General features: G+C 43.5%; 1 protein-coding gene across 12 annotated transcripts in view; it reads right to left on the bottom strand.

The window, feature by feature from the left end:
• Nucleotides 1–10,627, bottom strand: part of LOC129840002 (trafficking kinesin-binding protein 1-like) — a 42,601-nt gene extending 31,974 nt beyond the window's left edge. For 10 of the 12 annotated variants that reach the window (XM_055907780.1, XM_055907789.1, XM_055907791.1 and 7 more), the window contains exon 1: nt 10,526–10,627. The gene's annotated coding sequence lies outside the window, so the exon portion shown is untranslated. Of the gene's footprint in view, nt 1–364; nt 430–8,163; nt 8,347–10,525 lie in introns of those variants that run through there. The other 2 variants (XM_055907781.1, XM_055907782.1) reach the window with 2 other exon arrangements.
• Nucleotides 10,628–10,958: the final 331 nt, after the last annotated feature.

The following is a 10,958-nucleotide window of genomic DNA, read 5'->3' as shown; positions in this document are numbered from 1 at the left end:
ATGTACAGTGTCATGCATGCTCCAATTGTCTCACCAGGCTTGGTCTTTCCCCAGAGTTTTTAGGGTCGGAACGCTAAAGTTACCCTAGCCACACACAGATCAAGTTACAACCGGAGCACAACACACCACCTTATGACATTTAAACCAACACAGTTACTAAACAAAGCTTTACGAGGCATAATAAAAGAACTGTACTTTCCAACAAGGACCGTGTGCTAAGGCTAGCTGCAACCTGTATTAGAGTAAATGCTAATTCTTTCTGTTTACGAAAGCAAACAGAAACAGCTAGCCTTAGCACACGGTCCTAGTTGGAATGACTTTTATTATGCCCCACCTCATTTTCTCTTTGAATTACGTCACTAACCAGGCTATTCAGTTACAGAATGATGTCCCTCTTCATAAGGCATATCACATTCACCTACATGTCCGCCAGGAAATGCTGCGGGCCATCGTTCTGTAACTGAATAGCCTTTCTAGTGACGTAATCCAAAAATAAAATTAGGTTGGGGAGGGGGTTCAGGACATTCTAACAATGGGCAGCAAAGTAGCCTTAGTTTATTGCTGGAACTCTAAACAATTGTCACATCCAGTTTTGTCATATTGCGGTTGTTAGTGTTTGGATACATCAGACCTAGGCAATATCAAGGCCAGTGGTACAGGACAGTGGATATCATACAAAACATTAGCTATGCAATGCAGTATGGGTCAAGGACATATTATATGAGGATTATTGGGTTAACAAAGCACTGACCGTGCATGTGGGTAGACAAAACATGTGACACGCACACAAGCGTGCACACACACACACACTCAGCTGTGCGCACCTCGCCACACACCCACTCGAGAGACAGATGAGACAGATGAGAATGACAATCTCTCCTCCTCTCCTCCCCCTCTCCAACCCCCTTAATTAACTGAGTGTATTGCTCTGGTCACTCCTGCCACATCCATCCATCCACTCCCTCCACTTACAGCTGTCAGAGGGAGCAGCAGGGTCGTATACATACTCTAGGTCTGGCTTTTACTGTATCCACCCCCACCACCATGATGCATGTCTGGTAGTTCTGTAGCATGCCGTTTCTAGTGACTAGAATAATAAGTAGGACTTGTGTTTTCACTAGGATGCTAAATGAGGGTGCATTGATGCAGTCCAAAATATGTTATTATACAATTATAAATGTCTTATTCCCACATCTTAAATGACAAATAAAAAGATATTGAGGGGAATCAATTGGCATTTGGTAATGGCACTCAACTAACCTGCTGCACACACACACACACAAAGACCCATCGTCTCTTTATCTGTCATATTTACATGCTGCCAAGGCCAAGTTGGCAGGCATTGTATTGTCACATTGTGGGTCTATTATCTACCCAGCCAAGCGCAGCCTTGTATCCCATTTAGAGTGGGTCACCAGTGAGCATGGTTATTGGCCATCTCCCCCTGTCTCTTTCTCTGTGTGGTTGTCGTTGGGCCAGGCAGAATGGCAAGGGAAAGACCCTGTTACGCTGTCCAGTGTGCCCACTGGACACACTGGGCTCCACCAGGCCCTCGCTCCCCAGATCGGCAAATTAACAGTCCAGAGAATCCACAGGAACTGTGAGAAAACAATTGTCCAGTTCCCTAGACAAACACAGTGGGATGCGGAAGGCTGGGCCACTAAGGACAAAGCCAAAAACATCTGATTCCTGAGGATGTGTTCTGTACAGTATATCCATAAGGATATAATCAAACACGCAGGCTATTTTCTGTGTAGCCTACACAAGTTGCTCTTGAGAGATGTGGAATGCACAGCAATATGCAAAGCAGTATGCTACGTGGTTTAACTCAAACAAGGAAAGTTACTTCAATCTGAATTTCAAGGATCGCAAACTACTTTCCTAATGTAAATGAGAAGTTGAAACGTTACCTTAATGTGTTATAGTTGCACAGGGCCCGTTCATCCAAGATGAGCCGTGCCAAAAGTAAAGGAATAATAAGGAGACTTTTCCGAGTGAACTTCAATAAGTCACGTATATGTTTAACTCTAACTCTAATGGATGTCATTCTGAGTCTGACTGACCTTCCAGAGGACTCACGTTGAACTCGTCAATGCCGGTTGGAAGAGCCCGTCTTTGGTGCTCTTTGGCCGTTCAGAAGGGGTGTGTACGCGTGTGGAGTCACACAGGAACGAGAGAGGAAGGAAGGGCAGAAGAAGGTGCTACAGAAAGAAGCGAGGGAAGGTGGGGGGGTAGAAAAGAGACAGTGAGGGTTGAGGAGGGACACTTGCAGGGTACAGTACTTAGGAAAGTGGGAAGGTAGGTGTAGGAAAGAGTGGGCAAACTGAGACGGCGAGAGAGGGCACAGGCGGGAGGAGAGGGGCCCTTGAGAGAAGGGTACTTAGGAAAAGAGGGAAGAAAGAGATGAATGGGTGACACTCAATTTAGTCTGTCACCACCAGACTGTCAACACCAGACTGTCACCACCAACAAATCAAAATTTGCAAACCGGCTGAGAGGGAGAAGCTTGTCAAATGCAAATCTCGCCTCTAATTGGCTGAGAGGGCCAAGGACTCTGGACCCATGGTCGCCCGGGCAACAGTTTGGTCATGTGACAAAGCCCAACTGATGCCTCTGCCAGTAGAGATTTTATTCAAATGGTAAGTACGTAATTATTCAACTTCAAGGTAGAAGCTTGAACTTTTTCCACAAACCAGAGAAAGGCTCTGTACTAAAATGGGGCAAGATTTACAAGACCCTTTGCACTAGAGCAAAATCTGCACCTTTTCCCCCCAGAGGGAACATGAAAAGCTAGAACAATCGAAGTCAAACAATATAAGACATCCACATAACAACAAGAATGAGGAAAGTACACCTCTAAGATCGCTTTAGTAAATCTAAGCCAGATCACCCCCCACACAAGCTAATACACAATGCATCAGTGATGAAACTTGTTTTCTGAACCCGGACAGGGCTTCCATCCAAGAGCTTCAGCGTTCTTTCACTGAGGGTGTAACTGACCCCATAACTGGCCTCATTTACTTCAAGTGGTGCCACACTGTCCATTACTGTGGTGGCCAGGGAGGGCAGTGAGGGCACTATGGGATAATGAGATCAGATAGATAGGTAGGTCGATAAACTAGTGCTTGAATGATACCTTCCATTTCATTATTTAACACTACCGTGAGATAGTAGCCTATATGGTCTCTCCTGATAGGCTTAAATCAAGGAGCTGACCAGCCAGCATGCACACGAGATTTAGTTATGGGTGACGAGATTAGAGCCTTTCTAATGATTTGGGTTCAGGCTAATTATAGAGGCCTCATATAGGAGTGTTGCTCCCATATGGCCATGTCTAGACTTGACAGTTAATGTAGTTTTTGTATTCTGATCATGGAGTTCCGAACACATCACGCGTCTACACCTACATTTAAAATGTGTCCACCATGTGCACATTGTGTCCGGATTCCCTTTTCCCGCACTATATTAAAATGCCAGTAAGCATTCTGCAAACGATAGAATAGGCTAAATATGATAATAACACAACAACAACTGATGGCAGTAGCTAACTACTGTAGCTAACTACTGTAGCTAACTAGCCGGCTGACCTCTGTAGCAAGCAAGCAAAATTAAAGGGATTGCAAACGGGTTAGCATAACTCTAGCCAAACAAAAAATGATTGTTCTAAATATGAACTAGCTGGATAGCATTTATGAGGCCAGCAAATATGTTCCACACACGCTAGGAATGTATTTCCTCCGACAATATAATGAAAAGGTGCCTCTCGGTCCCAAAGCACACATTTTCTGGAGACTCATAGCAGAGTGCTGATGGCGCTTTTGGTAGACTGACTGCATCCAGACTGAGGCGAAACCCACACACACACAATGCATCCCTGACCACGTCCTGAAGTTATCAAACCACAATGCATCCAGACCCGTCTTTTCAATACGATCTTCGCATTCTGATAGCAGAAGTTGCATGTAAAGTGTCAAGTGTAGACACGACCATAGAGAGGGGTCCCCCAAAATAGAACAGGTAACATTAGTTCCTACTAGGTAGGCCTTCAAACTAAATTGCGGAAAGATACTGAAAACCCACCAAACCTCTGAGAAAAGACAAGAATTAGTCAACACACTATACTAATAAAAAGCAGGAAATGAACTATTAAAATAGTTGATGGCCTATGATCCAGGAGGAGTAAAAGGCCTGAGTAAGTATGTAAATACTACGCATACTACGCAGTATGTAAATACTATACGCATCTCTGGAGCCAAGCAGCCAGACAACGTGGGTTGATGTCAATGAGGAGTATGCAGAGACATGTAGCTACTACACTCTCATTTCAAACAGCAGAGCTAATGAGATGACCTTAGCCACTGTCTCATGTTCAGAGATAAGCTGCTGTATTGTATCAGTTGAGTATCTAGACACAGTGTTCACTCCCCAAACAATAAACAATGCCTACGAGACCTTCTGCACACTTACCATGGCTGAACAGCCTTCACTACAGACCTGATTCATCAAGTCACACGGCAATTACGACTAAATTATATCTCAATTTAAAAAAGGCAGACTCGGCGAAATGACGTCGCCGCGAGCAGCACCGCAGATATTGAGATACGTGAGACGCGAGACTTCGCTCTCACACAGTCACACACAGCATCTGCGCGTGTGCACGGGTTCACTTCACGCTATTAAAGCGTGGTAGACGGCACCAAAACAGCAGAGAAGTTGAGCCTCACACTTCAACGCTCTCAGTTGTTGCGGAAATTGGCCCACTGTGCTGTTTACTTTCGGCGTGTCCGTCAAATCGTTGAGTCTACCTTTAAAGTAAGCGGAGTTTCCTGATTCCAATAGAATAAAACAAATTCAAGCTTCTCAGAGGACGAGGAAAGTGATATATGTTCCAAATTCCCCCCAATCCCCTCAAAGCCTAATATTTTCCCCCGTCAGCAGCCGCCGTGGCTGCAAGATGCTTCCCCCTGCTATTGCTAACCTGATCAAAACCGCTGACAAAGCCATCGACCCTGGAAACAGACTGCCGTGACATATAGGTCTGTGTGGCTCAGATGGTAGCGCGTGGCACTTGCAACGCCAGGGTTGTGGGTTCGATTCCAACGGGGGACCAGTATGAACTAATATGAAAATGTATGTGCTCACGACTGTAAGTCACTCTGGGTGAGAGCGTCTGCTAAATAACAAAAAAAAAAAATGAACGTCCTTGGCCCTTTGAAGACAAACTGACAGATATCACCCAACAGACACCACATCTATTACACCCTGTCTACATAGGTCTTCTAACAGACACTCTCATTCCTATGAAGCAACCTCCCCCAAGACCGGCAGTGACCATTAACACAAACTGAGAGCACTGGTTGGATAAGTATTAACTTCCTCATTGTACTATTTCCCATGAAGACCCAGTCTATCAACCACCTCACTGATAAAGGTGTGGTGTCTCTTAAATTTTTATTGTTTCAACTCTGGCATGGGAAAGGAGTGCGACAAAGCATTTGAAGATCATTGTTTGTGCATTTCCAATGCGACATTTCAGTTATTCTCCTGGCTCTGCCTATCTAACAATATGTACTATTTGGATGCTTTGAAAATGACTCGTGTGATGTCTATATCCCATCTGTTGTTATGCCCGTTTGTCTCTTTTAGATCATATGGATGGTACAGACAAAACCAAAGTCTGGACAAACGTTGAAGCCTCTGGATCTACAGAGATGAAGCCACAGATACTATTGACATGATCATAGGAGCAGATCCTTGATCAGGTATAAACCAAGGCAAAATGCAAATCACCAAGCCTGTCATGAGTCATGACAAAAGGCAGGATATGAGGTGAGAGATAACGCTCCACAAAGCAAATGAGGAAACACTTGGTATAGTATGAGAGAAAAACAAAACAGGAGAGTGGATGAGAGAGAGAAAGAGAGAGAGAGAGAGAAATCGTAAGAAAGCTAGAGAGAGACACTACACAGACACCAGCATCTATCTTTAAAATGACCTCTATCCAGAAGATTTGTTACAAGCTAATGAATACAGCTATGATACAAAGGCAGGTATAGGGCATGGGAAAGTGTAGAAAGAAAGAGGGGGGGGGGGACAGAGTGAGACGATACATAGCCACAAAAAGAGACAGAAGGGGAGAGAGAGAGAGAGAGAGAGAGAACAGCACTGTAACAGGAGAACCTTTACTTGGACAGAGACCGGTTATTTTTACAACCCACTAGTCACCCAGACAACTGGAGCAGCTATACCTGGACTCCAACTACGGTATGAATAGAAAGTGGCCTTAAATACCTAAACCTAAATACCAACACACTCTCAGCTGATTCTCTGTGTAGACCAGAGGTCACTAGCCCTGCTCCTACAGAGCTAATACACTAAAGGGTGAGCAGGATTTTTTGTACCAGCCCAGCTCTAACATACCCGCTGTCGTGATCGGACCAATCTACTACTCACAAAGACCTTGATCGGTTGAATTAGTTGACTTAAGTGTTGGGCTGCAACAAAAGCCTGCACACCCTGTAGATAGAGACAAGTGTCCGTGAACAAAAGCTACAAGTGAGGAGAGGTTCAAGGATTGAGAGTCGAACACAGTCATCATTATGTCTGTCAAGTCGTAATTCTCATCAATGTAATGTCATTCACAACTCGGCATAAAGAAGACAAGTAGGACCATTCAAGCTTAATAGAGTGGCATTCTACCTCTAATATGCTAACAGACAGAGAGTTGCTATTGTATCCATATGGTTGTATTTCAAGAGAATGCACTGATGGTTTGGGCAGTTGGGAACGCCAATGCACACACTATATCCTTTATCATGCACACATTTGGTCTGCGCTAGTGTGAATTGCTGCAGTTGTGATGTGGCTAAAAGAGACTTTCACACAACATGCAATTCAACTCAGGTCAACTTGACTCTGCACAAATACCTTGGACGACTGCATGGTATTACATTCTCTGGACCTTTTTTAAAGTAGGAAGACGGTATTACTAATTGAAACCACTCTGCCAGCTCACAAGACAGTTATCACAGGTCAATAATCAACCTAAGGTGGCCACACACAAATACAAATGCATGTGTTGCGCGCGCACACACACACACACACACACACACACACGCACACAAACACGTTCTGCAATGGCTGCCAACCACATCTGCTCTGTCTGGCCACAAGCTCCTTCAGTTGTTTGTCAGTCATACCACGCCAGGTTAGCTATAAATCCTTTCAGACATTTGCCCTCTCACACACCAGACACATATTTCCCTACACTTCTATATATTGAATATTTTCTATATAGGCCTCCCAAGGAAAGAGAACAGGTGACATGCACCTGTATAGTCACAACCTTAGCTAACTCATGTCGTTATAATAACATAGTCACAACATTAGCCAACTCATGTCGTTATAATAACATAGTCACAACCTTAGCTAAATCATGCCGTTATAATAACATAGCCACAACATTAGCTAACTCATGTCGTTATAATAACATAGTCACAACATTAGCTAACTCATGTCGTTATAATAACATAGTCACAACATTAGCTAACTCATGTCGTTATAATAACATAGCCACAACATTAGCTAACTCATGTCGTTATAATAACATAGTCACAACATTAGGATAGATAAACCATACCATCATAATAACATCTAAAGAGTTGATAAAGTACAACCACAGCATCAGTCAGTGAAATATCGAACCTTAGTATATGTTAACCCCATCTTGCAAGTACTGTGGTTCAACAGGCCTACAGGCCTTTTGACTGGCTCTTACACAACCTAGCTAAGGCCAACAATACACACATGACGACACAATACATCAGCTATGAAGTGAACCTCTATGATCTTCAAAATGACAGACCTCTTTACTGTGCTTCTGGTCAATGTTTGCAATGTTTTCATTAAGCAAAAGCATTCTAAAACACACAAACATCTCTAGTTTGCAGTCAATTTGTTTAGTCTGCCTCGGATGTATTGACATTACAAAGTTGCAGGGAGGGGAGAAGAACAAACACAGAAGTTCTCTGTGCCGGCTCTCTCAGGGATAACGAACACAAACCGAGTCAGAGGCTAACTACAGCAGCATAGACACAGAGACGGTATGCTAATAATGCTAATAACGTTAGGTTATTCGCTGTTTTGACTGAGTATATCACTTACTGTTGTAAATGGACAGTTACTTCCTGTGCTGCTAGGAGTATCCTTACATTGATTGGACGCAGGTACAGTTGCTAGGACAGTCTCTCCTTGAGAGTGAGTGAGCCCGAGTCAAAAACCAATGGCCTCTACAGCTGCTGCTTCTCCTGTCAGCTACCTTAGCCCTCATCCAGTGTGGTGTCCTGGCTGAGAGGGAGAGGGAGCGTGAGGGAGTGAGAGAAGGCAGGAGGAGGTGGGAGGAGGTGGGGTTATAATGGAGAGAGAGGTGGGGGAGGGACAGCGAGAGAGGGTGTGTGTGACAGACAAAGAGATTGTGTGTGTGTGTGTGTGTGTGTGTGTGTGTGTGTGTGTGTGTGTGTGTGTGTGTGTGTGTGTGTGTGTGTGTGTGTGTGTGTGTGTGTGTGTGTGTGTGTGTGTGTGTGTGTGTGTGTGTGAGAGAGAGAGAGAATGAGAATGAGAATGAGAGTGGAAGACAATCTGTGAGTCAGCACTTGTACACGCTGTCGTATTGCAGCTGCAAGCAAGGAATTCCCTCTCCCCTCTCTCTCTGTCATACTATCTGGCTCAGTCTGGTGCTCTGGTCAGAGCCATTCATTTGCGTCAGTCAAATCAGACATCTCACTTTCTGCTTTACACACAGCCGTACACTAGCCAAATCAGACATCTCACTTTCTGCTTTACACACGGCCGTACACTAGCCAAATCAAATGCCTTACCCATGCACTAGTTTATTACGCTACAGTTCAACATCTATTACCTACAGCTATTATAATGAATCTGTTTTTCTAAAAAGTAGAAGATAACTGATTAACAATCAATGATGCTCAAATCGGATCCTAATCACACCAGTGACGTGCAACCAACAGTCAGCAGATAAACTTAGCTCATGTTGTTTGGTCCCAAAATGCTCTCTAAATCTGGCTTATAGGTTTTAGAAACAATTGCCCATTGTAGTTTGACAATTAAACTAACCGGGAAACGAGGACACTTCGGCTACATGCCGATGGCATATGGTAGGCCAGCATCAGACTATGCGCAATAAAAGGAAGGCACTGAATATGAAATGGATGAATACATCATAGATCTGTGATCCCAGAGGCTTCATTATTTGGCATAGACTCTGAACCAGTTGGCTGGTCATGAACTGTTAGGCCATTTATGGGAAAAGTATCACAACTTAGAAAAAGCATGTTCTAAGTTACAGCTCGGAGTAATAAGGGCTACCATAAAAGGGCATTTCTATTTAGTCATCAAAACTGGTGGTGAGAGCGCCACCTCCTGTTGAGTCCCCGAGCTAACACAACAGGATGCAGTCAAGACAGCCTAGGCTACAGTGATAATGACGTTCAAAGAGTGAGGTGACTGGATCTGACACACAGTGACTCGCTTGACTGTATGTGTATCAAGGTGCTATAGTATATTGCAAACACCCATCAATATGTAGGGTTGGTATAGTCAGTGTCAAGAGTGGTGTTGGATGGTTCCAAGGACCAACATCAGTTGTTTAACATTATCAATATGCAGTAGATGATAGAATAGGGTCATATACACCTATTTTGATAAACAAATGTTTTCAAAACATGCCCACATGACCACATTGACAGAGGACTGGTACGGAAGCACCGCTACAGGACACATGGACTGTACCCATAAAATTGTAGCCTACTACAGTTATACCGGCAGGGGATTTTCAAAGACCAACGTTGCTGTTTGTTTGAAACATTGTTGCAAAAATTGTGTCGCAAACAGAAACAATGTGGCAAACAGAAACATGGCAAGTCCTGTTTATAGACTATCCTAGTCAATATTTACCTGCCCTCTGCCTATATCCCGTTGTGATTTGTCGTCCACTTGCATGTGAACTAAAAAAAAATCATGTTTGGGGTAAAAAGGAAACGTTAATTATCGACTTGAATTGTCGGCAAACCGGATGAGTGCGATTCATTTGTCAATTAGGCCTAACAAAGATTAGATCATGTTGTCGTGATAAAATCCGATCTGCCTCAGCAATTTTCCAGTTGACTAGCTAACGTTACATCTCTCTTCATCTTTTCTGCTGATAATTACTTCTCTATGCTGCAACTGAAAAAGGGTGACAGTCGTGTACAATGAGTTAATTTGTCCTACTTCATTGAGGTAAATAAGTGTTTCTTTTGAGAACATTTTCAAAGAGCACAGGCGTTTTGCATTTCCACCGACAACAAAAGGGCAGGGATCCTACCATTTGATTCCACCCTGTGTGAGCCTATGGAAACATCGCTTCATCAAGTTGGTCACCCTTTGCTTTGTTTAGAAGGTAAATACCAAAATACAACTATCAACAGATAATACTGTGACAAACGATAACACGTTTATAGAGACTTACGAATTTGCTTTAACCCAAGTTCTTCAAGGTCGTTGTCGGCAAACCTGACAGGAACTTTTCCTCCGGACTTCGATCTGTCAAAGCGCTGGGTCCGTCTGTATTTGGTCATCTTGGAAGCGAAGCATTATGGAACATGTAGTTTCACGGGCAACCTCCTTGCTTAGCGAGAATACTTTGAACCAGTGGCCCCCAGGAACAGTAACAGACATGATGAACACCACAACAATTTCGCATTCATGCGCAAATATGACAAATATTTAGTGAAATTGTATGTATTACATTGTATGTATTATGTGTTGAGAATGTGTTCCAAATGTAGATATAAGATGTACACACAGACCATGTTGTTTGAGTTCAACAGACAAAAAAATATTATAGAAAAGCAACCCAGTTGAGGACAGTGTCACACCACCTAAAAAGTTCCAGTGGAAGT

Source organism: Salvelinus fontinalis, chromosome 40 (genome assembly GCF_029448725.1).
Source record: "Salvelinus fontinalis isolate EN_2023a chromosome 40, ASM2944872v1, whole genome shotgun sequence".
Classification (NCBI taxonomy): Eukaryota; Metazoa; Chordata; class Actinopteri; order Salmoniformes; family Salmonidae; genus Salvelinus; species Salvelinus fontinalis.
The sequence above is the reverse complement of the archived record's forward strand: the minus strand, read 5'-3'. Positions and strand labels throughout refer to the sequence as shown.